The sequence below is a fragment of the Cuculus canorus genome, chromosome 2, assembly GCF_017976375.1.
Source record: "Cuculus canorus isolate bCucCan1 chromosome 2, bCucCan1.pri, whole genome shotgun sequence".
Taxonomy (NCBI): Eukaryota; Metazoa; Chordata; class Aves; order Cuculiformes; family Cuculidae; genus Cuculus; species Cuculus canorus.
This window is the reverse complement of record NC_071402.1, coordinates 102,467,906-102,486,935: the sequence shown is the minus strand read 5'-3', so window position 1 is coordinate 102,486,935 and position 19,030 is coordinate 102,467,906. Positions and strand designations below refer to the sequence as shown.

Sequence of the window (19,030 nt, the reverse complement as noted above, 5' to 3'; positions counted from 1 at the left end):
CCAAAGAAGCATTCTTGCTACTACATTGTTCATACACAGCTCAGACCATCAGTACTGCTTTGTCAGTTTCCACAATAGACAAGATACTAAGTAATGGCACAGAAAAACTGTAAGCTGCTTTGCCAAGAAACATTTGCCCCATCTCTGCCAATGCTTAAGAGGCATTTGGATGACTTTAATAGTATGCTTTAACTTTGGTCAGCCCTGAAGCAGTCAGGCAGTAGGATTCCATGACTGCTCTAGGTCCGTTCCAACTCAACTATTCCATCCTGTTCTGTTCCACTCCATTCCATTCCCTGCACTCATGCTGACTGAAATAAGAGCGTTGCCTGAAATGCTAGGAGGCTTTCAGGTCAAAAAAATCTTTCAAGGAGACATATCACAAAGTTTACAAGTAGAAGGAGGAGGAGACGACAAGAAGTAACCTCAGAGGGCCTCCCTAAGAGCCCACCCTCGGACCCTAGAAAGTGTCCTGCCGCCAACTGCACAGCACAAGAGCATCTTCATGATGCAAGAGCAACAGGCAGTAACCCAGCCAAAATGGAACACAGGAGCCCGTGGCCAGTGCTATAAAGCGCTGTTCAGTGCTACAAAGTAAGGCAAAAAAAAATCCTGTGGACCAATGCGAATCTGACCCAGAGGGATAATTCCTTCCTGACCCCAATGCTGGTGACTGGCTATTTCCTGAGCATGTGAGCAAGAATTCCATTCTTATCCCACAGGCTGCTCATGCCTCCCAGGAGATGCCCAAGGCCTGTTCTCCCTCAACCAGGAGACAGTTCAGTCACTTCTGAGTGGCAAAAGGCTCTCAGCCTGATTGACCTTGGGGGCAAGAATTCTTCCCACACCTGGCAGGGCACCAGTCTGTGCTCCAAAGCACTGGACCCCCAGCAACATTTCTGCATCCAATTTCTTATGGTTGCTGCCACTGGCTCTGCAGTGCTCCTGAAGAAGGCATTCCTTTGGCCTTGCCAATTCCCTCCAGCTGAAAAAGTCAGATAGCTTTGGGTACTTCCAGTTGTTGGTGGCTCTTTTCATCTCCAGTAGACTCATTCAGCCTCCTCCGATCTTCCTTCCTTGGCCCCCTCCAAGTAATTCCACCAGCTCGTCAAGGACTTCTTCTCGCATGTCTTCAGACTGCTGGCTCTGACACTGAGACATGGGAGGATACTCCCTTTTATTCCCTGCCCATGGTGGCCATGCACTGGGCACCACTGCTGGGTGGCCCTGCAAATTCATCTGTATGTCCAGACTATGTAAATAAGGGCTTAGACATTCCCTTCACTGTGGGGATGCCAGAGGTGAATAATAAGGGAGCTTTTAGCTCCCTCTGCATGAACTCTGCAGAGATGTAGAGAGCATGCAGGTTTCTTTACCATTTCCTACCAATACACCAATAAGTGACATTTTACTACTACCCAGCTTATGGTGTGGTTAGCTTTTTGGAAAGAAGTCCTGGACTGTTTTGTGTTCTTAACCATCTTTTTCCTTGCTCTTCAGTAGCTCTTTTCCTCCTTTGGTCTTCACCCTTGATACTTCTCTTGAAAGTGTTGGCAGCTCTCTCAGCCTTTGTGTTGGTCCTTCTAGTATTCTTCTTCCGTAGGCCCTCTGTGCCCCTAATTAACTGCTTTGTTTGCCTGCATCTCAGACAGAATTTGTCTTTCTTGAACCTGAGGAATGAGAAATATCCCTAGCACTACAGGTGAGTTTTACCACGGCTTTGCACAATGCCTGCCTTTCCTATGGAAAGGCTTGTAACACTACAGAAATCTCTTTTCCTTTTGTTACAGAGGGTGTCAAATTTGCTGGTGTTTATTAACGCTAATGTCTAGTCTGGGGGTTTATACAACACTTCACTAATTGCTGCTTAATTTCACGTTGCTGACAGATCAATAAAGCACTTGGATTCCAATTTGTTTTAAGCCACGTGAACCGAGCAGGTTTTCCCTGCAACACTCAGGAAAAAGAACTAATCGACTCACTTGTGTAGATCAGTTTAAAAAGCCTCAGCTAAATGCCACTGAATGAAAGGGTACTGAGGAAAAGCATGGCAACCGACAACATATCACCCCTGTGAGTTTCTTCACATCCCTGAAACGCAGAACGACCATTAGTCCATTAGTCTCTCTCCCACAAGGCTCATTCCTTCAGTGATCTACCAGAGGAAAAGGCAAAGCCACTGTCACAGTTTAATCCCCATACGGCCCCAGTCGGCAGCTAAATGCAAACAGTTCTGGTCCCAATTTCCTCCTCCGGTCCTAGGCTGGACCCAACAGCAGGAGGGAGCTGGACTTAGGAACTGGATTCAGGAATGCATGGATCCAGGATCAGGAGGCAAAAAGACAGATGTGGTCCTTTTTGGACATCAGTGATTAAAGAAGAAAGCTTGACCCTCGTGATCCCTCAGTTTTATACTAAGTATTATATATATGGAATGGAATACTCTGTTTGCCAGTTTGGAGTCACCTGCCCTGTTTGCTGCTCCCTGGAGGTGTGACCATTTTTCACTCCTTTCACTTATAGCATTCCACCAGCTCACAGGTGGCCTGAGTTTCCATAGGAATAAGTAGAAACAATGGCCTTTCTGCATACCAGTGCCCTGTATTATCAGTTCTAGAGAGAAACACTGTCTGAAAAACACGCAGTTAACTTTCAGAAAACAAAGTTACTTAGATGAGGCTTACCTGGAAAGTCAGAAAATTGATTCTACTTTAGCTCAAACCAGAACAGCCACCAAGTGTGTTATTAGAGATGTTGCTGTAGGCTGCAGAAAACAGCCCCAGCTGGGTTCCCATCCGAAGCGAGGAAATGTTTGCGTCTGTTTGAACAAACTGTTCTTTTAGTCAAAATATCATTATTCACAATGAAGACAATATTAGAAAATGCTACTGCCTCTGCCCACTCCTGGTACAAAATAAGCATAATCACCTCTTAGAAATAACCAGGAAAAATAATACATGTACACACACAAGCACAGACATATCTATACCTAGGCCGATATCTATACCTATATCTGTGTCTATATGTATACCTCTTTCCTGGGTTAGTGCAAACAAACCCTCATATCACAGCAATCCTGCAAAGTCCAATGGAGGGCATGTGCTGAGGACACCAGTAAGAAACAGCTGAGCTGCAGGCTCAGGGCAAAGGGAAACAAGCTAAAAGAAAATTACAAGCTTGTTAGCATTTAAATATATTACAATCAACCTCTCCTGACGCTCCTTATTAGACCTTCTCACTCAGGAATCCTGTGTATGGTGGGTAAAGCCAATACTGATCAGAGAGAAACTAATTCCCCTACAAGAATCATAGAATCACTAGGTTGGAAAGCACCCACTAGATCATTAAGGCCAACCATTCCTAACAATCCTTAAATCATGCCCCTCAGCACCTCATCCACCCGTCCCTTAAACACCTCCAGGGAAGGTGACTCAATCACCTCCCTGGGCAGCTTGGTCCAGTGCCCAATGACCCTTCCCGTGAAAAAAAAAATTTCACGGAGAATGTGTCCTGTGAAACACCCAAAAGGGATCAAACCAAGAAAAGCAAGCCTTGGAAGGTCTGAAATCAGCCTGAATAAGCATGCAGGAAGTATAAACTCTTGTTTTGAATCCGATGAGTGTGAAAAGCTGACGTGGTACTTGCAAAAGAAGTGTTCTCTTGTGGGACTTCTTTTCCTTATTCTCCTCCCTTCAGGGAGAAACACACAAGTCTTAAGGGGAGCTACTGTCCTGTGCCATTCTTGGTGATACAGCCAGTAAGGGGGCTTGACACTATTAATGTTGGCCTGTGGCTGTAAGAGGAACAGCAGATTAAACAAGAGTTACCGTATTTGTGCATCATTTTTACACTGTCTTTTCATTCAATATATAGATCTGACACTGCCCATCTTCAATATGCAGATGTTGTTCTTTGTTGTGAAGAACAATGTGATCTCTGCAAACTGCTTTTTACCTTCTGGCAAACGTTCACAGCACAAGAAGGAGTAGAGCCCTGGAATATCAACTGCCACCAACAGACTTTTTCAGATATCTTTGAATTCGGAAGCACAGCTGACCTCTCAATTTACACAAACATTCGTGACAGACAGTGAGCCCAAGACTGGTTTATTGGATGACCCCAAAACTCAAACTGACCACTCAACAGAAAAGCTGTAGAAATAGGTAGTGTCTTTGCAGTATGTTCAAATACTGTACACAATCATATACCCCTTTCGCAAAAACTTCTTTAACTTTTCCTGTATCTTAGTTTGCAGCACCCACCATTACCCCCAAGAAGGAACAGTAAGGGCAAAAATATGCCTGCTGCCTCTCACTAGTGCAAGCAACAGATGTAATCAGAGCTAAGGCATAAATTGTGCTGAGCTCAAAAGCAGGAATAAAGCCTTAAAATGGGGAACCATCACTTATGAGCTCAACCATTCTTGACCGAAACATTGAGGAAAATGGATCTGCCAGAAAAAGCAAGAGATGTTCAACACAGCCATGCAACTTTTATCAAAACCAAGTGTTAGTAACTGAATACAGTATTATGCAGGAAGGATTAGGCATTACTAACAGTGATTGTGTTGCTTCCTTAAGTTTATGCTGTCAAGGTGACCAAAAACTGGCAGATTCAAAGCTACTCATTAAGACCAATAAACCAGCCCAGAAGCAGCTGATACCACTTCTGCACTTATTCTCCGTTTTGCTTCGTTTTGAGACTCTCTGTCTGACATCAGGTATGGAAAAACACAAGAAGCGATATTTTGTGGTTCTGGAGAAGTAATGCACATAAATAATAAAGACTACAGCCAGTGTGTATTCTTTATGTTAGCCTTCCTAACACTGCTTTCTCTTAGCATTCATGACAATCCCTGTGGTTTTTGACAAAAGTATTAACAGAAAAAGAAGACAGCTGTATCTTAGTTATCGCAAACTATTAGCAAATTTGAACCTACACGCAGGAGATCTCACCTCTCAGCTGAACAGCACAACAGCTCTACACTCTTTTTCATTCACTTCTGCAAAGCACAGTAACGCTCGTAGCTAGTACAACCAAGGCCCAGTCCTACACTGGAAGAACATTTTCCTGCTAAGTAAGTGAGGCAAGTTTATAGAACCCCTTAGATAAAGAAAAAAAAAAAAAAAACCAAAACGAGTACAATGCTCTCACTCTGATAGAAAAGAAAACAGAACTCAGTTTCTAGCACTCGTTGACAAACTTTCCTTTCAGGTCAAATGAAATGCTTTGTGTCAAACAAACCAAGGATTTAGGAAGGGAAGTGGGACAGAAAAGGAAAGGAAAGAAGGACATAGAGAGCTCTTTCAGCTGGAAAAAACTGTGAAAAATTGCATCTGCCATGATCTGTAACAATTTCTGAAAACAATTATCCACACAGATCTTCTCCTAGAAAAGAAAAGTACTAGCAAGAATTTCACCAAAAAGAAGTAATTCAAAGCATTCTGCCTTGAACTGGTTAATGCCAGATTCAAATACAAAACCCTTAAAGGGCCTAGAGAGAATACGACTTCTGAGAAGGCAGTTTGGTTAGGTAATAGGCAAAATTTTGTCCTATTTTACGGGGAACAGAGAAGAGTTTTCAGTGCCTTCAAGGGGCAAGATTGATGACATCAGATACAGAAGAGAGTTTAGAAAAATCTTTTTAAGGACAAAACCAGAAGGAAAACATTTTAAGCTGCTTCTTGGAGGTGAAAGAATATTGTGATAATCCATCTTACAAGAATGTATGAGATGCATAGAAAATCTCGTCTGGCACATGCTCTTGATACACAAAAAGACTGAAAGTTGGCCTCTGAATCTCCCAGATATTTAGAAACAGTATCTATCATTGAGACTTCAGGATGTATGACTGAGTACCTAATATTCCGGCTATGAAGAAAGATGAAAAAATCATGTGTTAAGGAGTCTTTATCCACTGTCTAAATGCAGAGCATCCAGAAAACTCTGTGCCTCTTAACCAGCTTGCAAGAAAAACCTCAGACATGCTGTTCTGACTCGCAGCAAGAAAATTCTTGCACATCACATGTATCACACAACCTTGCTAGAACTTTGACTGATCACCCTTTCCTGAACCTCATTATTTTCACTCAGGCACTCTCACATATTCTTTGAATTAGACATTTCTGTGTGTGAGAGGTGCACAATATATATACAGTCACTTCAGTTTAAATCCATCATATTAATGTATAGCTTGCTTTCCAATACAAAACATTCCACAGCTGAGGGCACCTCTCAACTATAGCCATACCTTACAAAAATATTACTTGTGAAATTTTGTCTTTCAGTCTCCATAAAATGAATTTGAGAGCAAGTCTAAATGCATTTGGCTTTATTAAATTTCTGAAGAGCCTTCAATAGTTCTCAAGGAAGAATGACAATGAAGAAAGTGTGCTGAGCTCACCACAAGTGGTTGAAAATAAGTGCAAAACAGGGTCCCAGACATCTGCCCTTCCTCATGACAGACTCAGGTGTATGAGTGAGAGTCACTGGTGCTGCCTGCTCCTGTGCAGAACTGAAAACTCTTTTGCACTACGGGAATTCTTTATTTAGGAGTCTGAGCATTTGAGTTACACCACTGACAAGCTCTCCCAGTCAGGCATGTGATAACGTCCTCCCTGGTGCCCAGGGAGTTTCTAACCACAAAGAAGGAAAATATCATAACATGCTGGGATCAGATTTGACTAAAACTCACAGGCTTAAGAGAAGATGATGGCAGGCTCACCTTCACATTATCAAATCTCTAACTCTATCAGGCTATATCTATTTAGCATGTAATTGTAGAAAAACAAATAACACAAACCTCCAACTGAGCTTAGGAAAGACCACTAAAACTTTTTTGCACAGTTACTGGGAGATTTCTCAGGCTAGGGAGGAGAGCTGCAGTTGAGTGTGATAGGAATGCTTTAGTCACACATCTCCAATACACATACACAGCAAAGTCTTTACTATCAGCTTAGCACTAATTTTGCTCTTGAGCAACTTTTTCAGACTGGCAGCTTGCTACATCTCCTCCTTCTCTTCTCCACCTAGCTTGTATATCCTGATAATGTCTTTCAAATCTTGCAGATCCCATTTAACAAGTTCATTTTAGTTTCACCGGCCTTCCTCTCAGAGTACCATTTTCCCATATCTTTCACAGTGCAAGATTATTAGTTAAAGCTGCATATATCCGGTGACTCTCTGTATCTAGATGTATTCTGAAGGCCAAATTATCCATTAATAACTAACTTTTGCAGCTCTATTATATTACTGCCTCAAGCAAACCATATTAATGTCTTCTTAGTCCCCACAGCATCCAAAAAATTTCCTGGCAGAAAATAAATTGCAGTCTCCCTTCATCGCCTTCACTGATCAGTTGCATACTTACAAATAAGCATGGGAGTAAGTAACATGGATGAAAATAATACTAGTTGATGTTCTCATACCTTTAAGAAGAGTCAAATGTGCAAATCAGAGCTCTACTTCACACACAAAGGTTAAACACACCCAGGATTGAAAAGACTTGGTAATACATTTAGTTACATTTTGTACTCTAAGTTTAAAACTCTGCTATAATTCATCAAATAAATGTATCGGTTAGTGAAAATAACATTGGTCATGTGTAAGTATAACTCCCGTACTTTAACAGAAGCTGTAGAGCAAAATTTTGTTATCTAGGATAGTCTTGGAAGAGGTCATGAGTGAGACTTTCACAAGTCAGCCTCACTTTGTGAGCCCACTGAGTGTAAACAAAGAGGTTTGAAATACTAAGTACCCTACCACTGATGACAAGGTATGTGTACACTTGGGAATGTCTGTAGCTGAGTCTTTACACTAACTTTTAGGATAGATGTAAGTCTAGCGCTGATCTTGCTGCTGTTATATGTCCTCTCATCGTATATTCTCTATGAACAGTAGTAACAATCTCGGCATCGTGGAGAACATTTCATCCAGGCTAGCTACTGTCATACAGGAATTTTCTTCATTTAGTTCTTTAAAATGTTATTTACAAGCTGGAGTCTAATACAGTGGTATGCCTTTTTTGTTGTTTTGTTGTTTTTTTTCTCTTTTGGCTCAGTATCATAATCAAATAAGTATTTGTTCATATTCAAACTGGCTGTAGTTTATGTAAGACACCATCATGTGGCGTGTTTGACCGTATTCATTATTTTTGCATATCTTACAGAGTCAGTAAATTCCAAAAAGCCGATTTGTAATCTTGTTTAGTTAATTTTTTTGCCATATTGCCTCTCTCTTTCTTTTGGGTTTATTTGTTTTGCCAGCCTGAGTCACTGATGCACTAGCAGCGCAATGGAACTCAACTTTAATAAGAATGTGTAAAAAAATCTGGTTATCGTCTACCCTTAGCCTGCTTCCCCTGGCCATATTGACAGGGTGATACAACTAGTCTTTTCAGACAATCACTGTATATATAAGTAGCAGGGAAAGCACTCCTGCCCATAGGTTCAGACTCCTGACAGTAGTAATAAACCAGCAGACACTGCATCTCCATGTCTTCAAATGACTCAGGCTTTTTCCCCATTGCCAACAGAACTTCCTACTTGCAACATTGTCATGATAATTTTCTTGCTTGATGTGTGCTGATTCATTGCTGATTCAACAAGCGCGAAACCTGCAAATTACTTTCAAAACAGGCCCATCTCAGCAGCACTGCAAATTCACTTCAGTAAAAAGACAGTGGATTTCTCTCATGAAGCTTGCCCCTGAAATTTTGACTGCTTCAATCTCTAGGAGAAGTTTCTTCCCTTTCATGCAAATTACATCAATTCCATTGAACAACTTAAAATGCGTTAGTGGTTCGGCGATTTAGTAATATTTATTCTGGTATTCAATTCCCTTTTACCTCTGTGACCACTTATCCTGATACTGGAATTCTTTCAGCGGATGTATGAATGAGTGGTGTAATGCTCGATGTCTAAATCGTCTAGTGTGGATTTTTTCAAGGCCTGTTTTTTCAGAGTGCCAACTGAGCTACCACTATCACGAATAAAATCAGAGAACTGTGCCTTGCCTTTTTAAAAATATACAGGAACTATAATGCAATCCCATGGAAAGCAAATCAAAACAAACCCTCAACACTCCAAATTGTCAGATGTCAACTCTTACTACAGTTAATCACAAAAGCAAAAAAAATCCCCATCCAGTGCAGGATATTGCTAATTCAAACCTTCTTTCCCCCCACGTTTTCTTCCCTTGTCATTTCTCTCCTACTTTCCTTGCTTATCTATGGCTCTATTGTGCCCTTCTTTTAGGATTTTAAAGCAACAAAGGGCTTACCGCTGTGTAAATATAGCTGTGGTAAAACACAACATTAAAACCTACTTTTGAAGACTGAAAGAACAGTTCTTATTTTTCATGATCAAGAATGCCAATAGCATCTTGGCTTGTCTCAGAAACAGTGTGGCCGGCAGGATCAGAGAAGTGATTCTGCTCCTGTGCTCAGCACTGGTGAGGCTGCACCTCAAATACTGTGTTCAGTTTGGAGCCCCTCACTACAAGAAAGACATTGAGGTACTGGAGCATGACCAGAGAAGAGTGACGAAGCTAGTGAAGAGGCTGGAGAACAAGTCATATGAAGAGCGGCTGAGGGAACTGGGGTTGATCAACCTGGAGAAGAGAAGGCTGAGGGAAGACCTTATTGCTACCTAAAAGGAAGTTGCAGAGAGGTGGGTGTTGGTCTCTTCGCCCAAATGACAGGTGGTAGGACAAGAGGGGAATGGCATCAAGCTGCATCAAGGGAACTTTAGTTTGGATATTAGGAAAAAATTCTTCACAGAAAGCGTTATTAAGCATTGGAACAGGCTGTTCAGGGAGGTGGTTGAGTCACCATCCCTAGACATATTAATGGTAGGTAGGTGAGGTGACCTGGGACACGATTTAGTAGTGGACAAGTACAGTTGGAGTTGATGATCCCAAAGGTCTTTTTGCAACCTAATGGTTCTATGATCAGTCTGCCCTCCTTTGGATTTGGTTCCTGTCTCCCACAGACTATTTTGTTCGTCCTCACTCTCCTCAGCCTCAACACACCATGCAGAACTGGCCATGCTGATGCAGCATCCAGCATGACTAACACATACTCTCCTCCAGCACAACTCAAGCCAGAAATTTAGTCATGCCTAGGAATGGTATTTGCAAATCATGTCTACATGGGTAAAATTAATGTAAGTGTTGCGATGCCACCCAGCTGACTGAGACAGAGTCCCCGCTTCGCATTAAACCAGTTCCTCAGAAAGTACTACTCAGGTGCTTAGCCAGCACTGTTCCATGGGAAGAGCTGTGTCAATGATTTTGCTTGTGTCCACTTCAGTAGGCTGTGCCATGGTAAGGCATTATTACACAGCCAAATAATTTTTCAAGCACTTCAGTGACTAACGATCACTAGCTTTGAGAAGGCCAATTTTCAAAAATGATGTAGGGCTGGTGGAGCCAGGGTACAAGCGAAGCATTTTGCAGAGCAAAGAAATCTTCTGTTTCTTTTTATTGCTTCCCCTTTTCTCTTTCCTTTCTTATGAAGCTACTGCATTTTCTGGGTTGAATTCTCTATACTAATGTAAGGCACTCAGGTGCTTAGCCTTCTTTGGAGACGATAAAGTGAGGTGCGGGCTGTGCTGAACAGATGTATCTTCTTTGATCACCTGTTTGCAGCCTTCCCCTATCTCAAAGGCAAGGTCAGGCAGAGCTGGCTCCAAAGCTGCAACCAAGCAAGAGATTTGACTGTCGTGAAGTTCAAAATAACATTTAAACGAGTCCTTGGAAAGTAATAGAATAGGCATAAGATTTGTGGGAAAATTTATCCACACACACGTAAGTGGGAAACATGTCGTGTTCCAGCTTTGCCTCGGGGCACACGATGGACGGCGATCGCTCCTCGTGCTGCCCAGGCCTGATGAAGGCCGCCCGCCCCCCCAACCTCCAAGACGAATCTGGGAGAGTTCGCTTTCGCCTCAGCCCCTCCGCAGCCCCCACCGCGTCCACGCCTGGCCCTAGCCCTAGCCCTAGCCCTGGCCCTGGCCCCGCGGAAGCGGCGGGAAGGCGCGCGCCACGCTCGGGAAAGCGCGCGCCGGCTGGAGGGCGGGGCGGGGCCTCCGGGCCGCTCCGGGGCGGGCGGGAGGGAAGAGGTGTCGGCAGATCCGGGTCTGGCGGAGGCGGAAGGGGCGGGCGGATGCGCTCTGACTCTGCGGGACGCGCGATGCTGGTGAGTGCGCGGAGGCCGCGCCGTGTCGCAGCCAGGCCGGGCCGCGGGGGGGGGCGGCGCTGCTGGGCTGGGGGCGGCGTGGCGGAGCTCGGCACCGCGTCCCGCCGCGAGGAGAGGAGCCCGGCCCGAACCGACCTGCTGCCGCCGGCCTTTCTTCTCCCGAGCGAGGGAGGCGCCGGGGGCTGCGGGCCGGGGGGCGCCAGCTCGGAGTGCATCGACTCCGGCTCTGCCCGTTCCCTGTTGCCCGGATACACCCGAGTCTCTGCCCCGGATCCTCCTGCCCCATACCCGGGGTCTCTACCCCGGCCTCGCCTCCCCTTCCCCGGCTCCCCGCCTTTTCATCCCCGGGGTCTCTGCCCCGGGTCCCCCCTTTTCATCCCTGAGATCTCTACCCCGTCTTCATTCCCGACCCCGGGCTCTCTGCCCCGGCTCCCTCAGTTTTCATCCTGGGGGTCTCTGCCCTGGCTGCCCCCCACTCCCATCCCCGGGGTCTCTGCCCTCCCCCGTGCCCGCCCCTGCTTCCCCTTCCCCGTCCTCCTGCCGCCCCCCTCGCCCCACATTCTCTTCTTCCCGTGAGCTTTTGTGCACACCCGCGCTGGGCTCAGTGTCTGCCTGTCCTCTCCTCCCTGCCCCTCTCCGTGTCGCCTCCTTTCACTCTCTCGTATTCCCGCCCTTCCCAGAGCCCCAGCGACGCTTGGGTCCGTTTGGGAGCTCTTTGGGTGTCCCCAGTGACGTCGTGGTTTTGGGGGAATATTTTCCACAGCTCTTCCTTGCTGCCTTTTCCACGTTTCTCATCACTAAAGGTTGTGCACCGGGCTTCCCCCCGTTGCCCTGTGTTATGGCCTTAACAGAGAAGGTGCCCTGAGTAACCTCTTACCTGTGCATTTATTGCCTCCATCCAATTGACTTGCCCTGGCAATTGACTAGGGTTTTGTCCTCACAAAGAATCATCGCATTTGTTTCCCAGTAACTTTGCCACTGAAGGCTAACTGTGTCTTTACTGGGATCCTTTTCCCATTCTTCTTATTTCCTCTTCATTATACTCATAATTTTCATCACTGTCATTGTCCCCTTGTTACCTTTCCCCTTTCAATTTTATTTTTCCCAGTAACTGTTTCTTTCACCATGTTTTTATTTTTGCCTGTTTGTTTTTTTCTTGCTGTTAAAACCTTCCTTGTGAGCTCACCTAATACTCTTTTCACATACTCCTTCCCTTTGTAGGCTTCCCACTTTGTACTCAAATCCTTCACCTGTGTCTTTGAGGAGCAAGGAATTTAACCCTAGGTTATCTATACGCTTGTCAGTCAACGCGAAGAGAACACAGGTTATTTAGTTATTTTGCCTTATTTTGTTTTCATTTGTTTTGTTACTGACTTCCTCAACAACCTTTTCCCCAGTACATGTGTTCATATATAATCATATATCTACCCTCTAATGTATACACATACCCTAATGCTAGTATGGGAAAAGAAAGCCAATTTTGGAGATCATTTTGGCAGTACTAGGAGCAATGTGGGGAGCAGAAATACCTAGTGGCTATCTCACTTAAGTTAGACCAAATATTGCTTGTAATACCATATTGTGAATTGGTACTTAGTTGATAGGGAGTGTGTTTGGGATGCATCCTCTCTGGAGTAGTGAGGTACTTCCTGGGTACCCTTGTACATAGTATTTACTCCAAACGTGCTCACAGTGGGCTGCTGCAGTGTTGTGCTGACACTTTGTGTCTCTGCTGGAAAGAAGTCTTTTCCCCCTGCTTTGCAACTTCTTTTATTCCTCGGTATTTGTTGCCCAGCCTCTTATTTCACATCTTTCTTAGTTGCATTGGTTCTTAATATTGGTTACATTTCACAATCATATAATCACCATGTATTTGAGGAGCAGCTGAAACACTGGATATAGGTGTTCCATGGAGGTATGGGGAGCACATTTGATCTCGAGAGTAATTTATACACCTAACTCTAGGGTCCGCGTTGGGTGTCTAGTGTTAAAAGCCGTTTATTTTCTCAGCTGAATATATGCAGATCCTATTAACTAGACAACTACTCAGAGAAGCTGAACTAGGCTTCTGATCTACATTACCCCTGTGGTGGAAACTTCTTTCATTGCCTATCCAGAGATCATGTAGGGAACAGTTTCTTAGTTTAGGCACCTAAATTGTGCCTACATGCCCTGCTCCTCAGCTGACAAAATAGTTGTACTGGTTTAACTAAATGATTTTTTTTTTTCTTCCACCTTGGTACTTTTTACACTGGTTTGTACTTGCCTTATAACTTCGGCCTGTTACTTAGAACTATCAGCATGGGAAAATCGCATTGCTTTAATTTAGATTATTTTAAGCTAAATTGGTGTGCATCCTTATCTGGATTTGCAGATGGCATTTTTAAATTTAGCTTATTCTTAGTGTTGATGTAAGGTCTTGCATTCTAGCTGAACTGTTATGAAAATGATAACTGAATCCTTTGAGAAAGTTAAATACTCAGCTTAAAAAGTGTTTTTCTACAATTTATGTGTTAAGATCTCCTTTGTCTGTTGCATTTCTCAAGTAGTGCCTAGTTTTGTGTAGTCACAATTAGATCAGTAGGGCTCAGCTTAATGATGGGTCACATCCTGGGCGTTAACGGTGTGTGAATTCAGTATACCTGGAGTCTTCTCTCTTGGCATTGAAGTTTGGGTTGTTGGTGTTTTTGTTTTGGCTTGTTTTTTAAAAAAACTTCCTAGGGAATGAAACAGCTTTAAAGATGTCTCTCTTGCACTTGTACCACTCTCTACATCAAAAATTTCTATCGTGAATGTGAAGTTAGGGGATTGTACTAGTAGGAGATTGCCAGTGTGTTACAGGTAGATACCAATGTCGTATACAACACCTTTCAACCAGGATTCTCTAACTTGCCAAGGACAGAACTAAAGTGTAAGGTGGCTGCATCAATGTCGTGTTCAACGTGGCCATGCTGTTGTGCTTCCCATGCTTCCCTCTTTCCAGGAGGAGAACAGGGCAGGTGTCCCACCTGGACAGGTGTGCCAGGAGGGCCAGCAGAAGCAGTCCCGGCAGCCAGCAGGTTGTTACAGTCTTCCTGCTGCACAGACCTTGGAGTAAAGAAGTGTGGAATGCTTGTGGATGTTCTGCATGTGCTTTAGGAATGCACAAACGATTTAAACTGACTGCTTGGGTGCCAGTATTTGTTTTTTTTGGCAAGAGTAAATTCAAAAACTTTATTTACTGTATTTTTCTGGAAAATCTTCATGTAAAGAAATGGTTGGAATATTTGGAGGCTTAGGTAAGTGTTGCTTCCTATATAGGAGGCAAACTTAAATGACCATGTTTTTGATTTGTTACAAAGACCAGTGAGTTTCCCTTACTTATTAAAGGAGAATTTTCAGTTAGTTGCAGGTTTATCAGTGGAAGAACGACTATGGATTGACTATGGATGGTTCTACAACAATGCAGTTCAGACCTATTACCGACATGACTAAATGAGTTGGTAATAAAATTGTCTTGATGTGATGTGCCCTGCTGTGGTGCTGTAACTTATAGACTTTAGCATAACTACAGAGGTGGAACACTGTCAGGATTTAAACACTTATTGTGTTATCCAGAATGAGTAGTTGTATGAAGTTTAATCAGGGAATGGTTGTAGTACAGCTGCTGGGAAAAGCACTGTTTTAGGAAATAAAGCAGGTCCCAGAGGGTAATTTTCTGACAATTTTCTTTCTGCCCCCCAGAACCTCTGATGCCACAGCAGTGAACTGCATCATGTTGCTACTTCAGCTTTTCTCATAAATTATACAGATCTAAGTCAATTTTTTTTTAAATAAACCAGATATTTGTTACATTCCACTTTATTTTATGTAACATTTTTTTCAAATCCCTCTCAGTCTGTGAACCTTGAAAAAATGAATGAAGGCTACTGTGTAAATTGAAAAATATTAATACCATTTTGCATTTCAGGAAACTGGTATAAAGTCATAGGTAAATTTTTGCCAGAGGTGGGATCTGTTGTACTATATCCTCAAGAATGCCTTACTTCTTTGCTGATTGTATACTGGACTTGTAAAAAGAAGCATTACCAGCAGGTCGAGGGAGGTGATTCTCGCCTTTCTCCACTCTGGTGAGACCCCCACCTGGAGCACTGCATCTACCTCTAGAGCCCCCAGTACAAGAAAAACGTGACCCTGTTGGAGGAGGTCTAGAGGAAGGCCATGAAAATGATTGGAGTGCTGCAATGCTGAGAGATTTGGGGTTGTTCAGCCCGGAGAAGAGAAGGCTCTGAGGAGACCTTATTGGGGCGTTTCAAAATATAAGGAGGGCTTATAAGAAAGACAAAGAGAGACATTTTACCAGGGACAGTAGTGACAGGACAAGAGGCAATGGTTTTAAACTGAAAGAGGATAGATATAGATTGGACATAAGGAAGAAATTTCTTGTGGTAAAGGTAGTGAGACTGGACTAGATTCCCAGAGAATTTGTGGATGCCCCAGTCCCTGGAGTTCAAGGCCAGGTTGGATGGGACTCTGAGCAATCTAGTGGAAGATGTCCCTGCCCATGACGGAGGAATTGGACTAGATGATCTTTAAAGGTTCCTTCCAACCTAAACCATTCTGTGATTCTTGAATAAATGCTATAAATTTCATGTGATGTTCTTCCCAAAACTGAGGATAAATTGTCATCGCCTTTCCTTCCCCTTTTGATTATTTTTGTTTTGATGTCAGAAGGTTTCACTGCTGGAGCTTGGCCTAGCAGATATGGAGCATTGCTTGACAACAGTGCTAAGAATAAAGGATCAAATACATTTTTTCCAAGGACTTTGTAGTTATGTGGTGGATTCAAGTATCAGCTGAATACTGTTGGCTTCTGTTTTTCTTCAAATTGGAAGTACCTAAAAGTGATTGAAAATGCTCCTTGTCTTTGGTCTTCATTGGATTTGCTATAGTTATTGTTGCTGTATGTCTCAAAGTTGGTGTCACTGTGAAGGAGAAACAGCAGCTTTTTATTCACAGATAGGATAGTGAGAATAATCATGACTATGGAAAGTTGTGTGATCAGCTTCTCACTCTGCTCTGGTAATGTAACTGATCTTTTGAAGACATGGACTTCCTCTCATCTCAAATTTTCATGGCAATACTGGTGCTTTTGCTACTGGGACCCAGTTGTATTCGATTCATTAATATATAAGCTATACAAAAGTTAATTTTTTTAAATTTAAAGTAGGGAGCTACAAGAATTTGGGTTATTAGGAATGCAATTTCAGTCATGGCTGAACTTGGCAACTTCTTGCTTCTATATTAAATTTGCATCTGATGTAACTTGGCTTTTTGTTGTTCTGCATGTTTAAGGTTGGACAGTATCTTAATGTGGATTAGAGTTCAGAAGTAAGGCTGCCGGTGTGACCTGAGTTCAACCTGTCTTGCTTTGTAATTTAAACTTAATTTCATATTTCAATTTGCAAGCTCCTCTAGCCTCAGAGCAGTGGAGACTGTCACCTGGAAGCGTATCAGAAGTTTGGAGAACTAAATTGAAGGAGGGGGAAAAAAAGTTACAGAAAATAGTTCTTGTTTTGTTAGCTGCTAATCTTTCCATCTTGCTTTTCATGGTGGTAATCTCACAGGCAAACATTCTGCTTGCTTCTGGGTAGACGGAGTAACTTTTCACTGTACAATTGAAGAAGCTTCTTTAAAATTTCTGCGTTTTCTTAGGAAAACAGACTGTGCCCTTACTGTGCTTTTTTCATAGATAACTTGGGAAAGTTTTGTTTTCTCTGAAAGTGTGCCTTTTACTGTCACTGTGGTGTCACTGATAGGCGAATCCTACTACTGATAGGAGTAGTATAAATTCAAGATGTATATGCTTAAGTAAATTAATTTACATAAAGTAATTTAATTAAATGGATTTTAGGCTCTAATGCAAAAACTTCATGGTACCAGCTAAATCAACAAGAAGCAGGATTTAATGTGCTTGTTAGGGATGTGTGTCGATTTTAACTTTTACAAAATCAAATTAAACTGTTTGACTTGTATACCAGGCATGCCTGTTACGTTCATTGGAGGTCAAAACTGATTGAAAACTTTCTGAAAATGATACTGATTTTATGCAGAACTTCACAAACTCTTTGCTGTCGCTTAGCGCTGTTACAGTTCATATTTTGTAGTTGAGCCAGAAAAATTGTGTCTGAATCCCTTTCTACTCTTTAATGAGAAAATTCTCATTCTTTTTTTTTTTTTTTTTTTTTTTGGAACTAAGTGTACCTTGTCAATATTTAGGCACATGGAATGAAATATAGAGAAGCTGTGCTGTTCATTGCTAGCAGTGTTTGTAGCACTATACCATAACAGGAATCTAAATCACTAGCAGATATGTCTGTGCATTTAATGTAGACCTGATTTTTTAAAAAAAGAAACAACGCACAAAAAGAAGGTAGAGGGACGGCTTTGACAGGGTGGTGATTTTGCCACACACAAGAAATGAATGCGAGTAATTGCAACGGTTCTTGCTTTGTAGACTGTTTTTACTGTGTGATACTTGCAGTCCTTATCGCTTCTGAATGAAACCTTAGCATGAAGGTGAATGTAGGAGAAAGCTTTTCAGTATTTAAACCAAGGTCTTGTGATATATTTGAACATCTGAAAATATCAGACGGTTTGGTAGATGAATCGGTGTGACTGTGATCTTCATTTATAAATTGAAGTGGTAGATTGCGTTGCCATGATCAGTTGAGCTCTTGTAAAAGTAACAAGATGGAAGGTGCCGTAAAACTAGCAAGCTATTGGGAAGAGATTCCAGCCAGAAGTGTTTTATGCTCATTAACATCAGTGCTTTTTAATGATAGGAATCACCACCTTCCAAGAGTGTGGGAAAATTTTGTATGGAAACATTATTACAGGTGAAAATTCCTGTTTGTGTTGAACAGGTCAGTATGAAAGTGTATGTTGTGGTGCTCTAAATGCTGTTATAATGGAAGGGAATTTGTGTTGAGGTTCAGAGGCTTGCCCTGCAGGTTCTGGCAGAGATTGTGCTGTGTTTGAAGTAGACTGTAAGACCATACCAAGATTTCCTTGGTGGAGATGAGTAGGATCATGGTGATGTAGTAGTTGGATTTAGTTAAAATTTTTGATGGCTGGTAAGATCTTTTTAGGAAAAGTTATACGTAAGAATTGCCCTTGCAGGATCATTAAGGTCTCTAAACTGGCCTGAAGTATTTCAGAGTTTCCAGAGACTTCTGTGTTTGGTCTTGCTAAATTGCATTTGTTGTGACTTCTCCCTACTGTCTTCTTTATTCTGTCTTCTGTCTGTCTTTAGAAAACAAGGTGTATTGTTCTGTCTTCCTCTTGGTATGCTGGGTTTTCGTGGCTTGTCTTCCTTCAATTTCTTTTTCTTCATCTTCCTGGCTGATTGAAGAAATGCATCTTTGTGTGCATTGTCCTTCAAGGCCTATATGTATTTTGGTTTTGATGTTGGGGTTTTGGTGTTGTTTTTTTTCTTTATAATGCAGGTTATATAGATCTATGATTTAAGTCAGAGGAAGAATGGGAATACTCAAGGCCCTTTGTCTTGTGTAAACCTTTCTTCTCCTCTTCAATGTGCTCATATCTTGACTTGATTCTCTCTTTACAGTGTTGCTGTTTTCCTGGTCTGCAGCCTTGCTTTTTGCAAGGTATAAGAACTAAGCATAGTTGGTGTTTTAAGAAGCTATGAAGCTTATTTATGCTGGTTTAGTTAAAAAACAACATAGAATCTGCATCCTGATTGTAGAACAGTAAAACCTGTGGCCTCAGGTTAGAAAGGACATTTAGGTTTAGGAGTAGCCTACGAACTTTGTACATAAGGATTACTTGAAT

General features: G+C 42.5%; 1 protein-coding gene across 3 annotated transcripts in view; it reads left to right on the top strand.

Moving 5' to 3' along the window:
* Positions 1–11,111: 11,111 nt before the first annotated feature.
* Positions 11,112–19,030, top strand: part of CUL1 (cullin 1) — a 53,936-nt gene continuing 46,017 nt past the window's right edge. Inside the window, exon 1 of one of the 3 annotated variants that reach the window (XM_054059056.1) lies at positions 11,112–11,197. The gene's annotated coding sequence lies outside the window, so the exon portion shown is untranslated. Of the gene's footprint in view, positions 11,198–12,394; positions 12,522–19,030 lie in introns of those variants that run through there. The other 2 variants (XM_054059057.1, XM_054059055.1) reach the window with 2 other exon arrangements.